Below are 413 nucleotides of genomic sequence, written 5' to 3'. Positions count from 1 at the left end.
TTTTCCTCTTTTAATGAAGATTAGCTGCACCATTAAAGCCTAACCCTAACTCTGCACTGATCGACAGAGATGAAACTACTATTTCCCAAAATGTCCTACAACAACCAGGCCACGACATTAAATCTGAGTCCCCATATATAAAATGTAAAATTGTTTATTCCAAACAAAATGTTTTACATGCTTAGATAAGTTACAACATTCCATTTTAAGATTTACCTTTTTTATCTCTTGTGAAAAAAAGAGAAAAATCTTAAAGATATCTTTTGTTTGTGACAAAAAACATAAGCAAAAGGCCTCAACCTTTTGGGAGGTTGTCTAATCAATAGCTTTTTCTTTAATAGTTAATACACTTTTTGCCGTTCTCTCTCTCTCTCAAGCAATGAGATGAAATATCCTAATCTGTGTCATAAACT

General features: G+C 32.2%; 1 protein-coding gene across 1 annotated transcript in view; it reads right to left on the bottom strand.

Annotated features, from left to right (window-relative positions):
- Positions 1–413, bottom strand: part of gdpd4a (glycerophosphodiester phosphodiesterase domain containing 4a) — a gene marked incomplete at its 5' end in the record, with an annotated part of 23,051 nt that overhangs the window by 5,350 nt on the left and 17,288 nt on the right. The window lies entirely within an intron of this gene.

Source organism: Morone saxatilis, unplaced genomic scaffold (assembly GCF_004916995.1).
Source record: "Morone saxatilis isolate NCDOM2014 unplaced genomic scaffold, NCSU_SB_2.0 Contig8, whole genome shotgun sequence".
NCBI lineage: Eukaryota > Metazoa > Chordata > Actinopteri > Moronidae > Morone > Morone saxatilis.
Note: the sequence above shows the minus strand (reverse complement) of the source record. Positions and strands in the feature narration are given on the sequence as shown.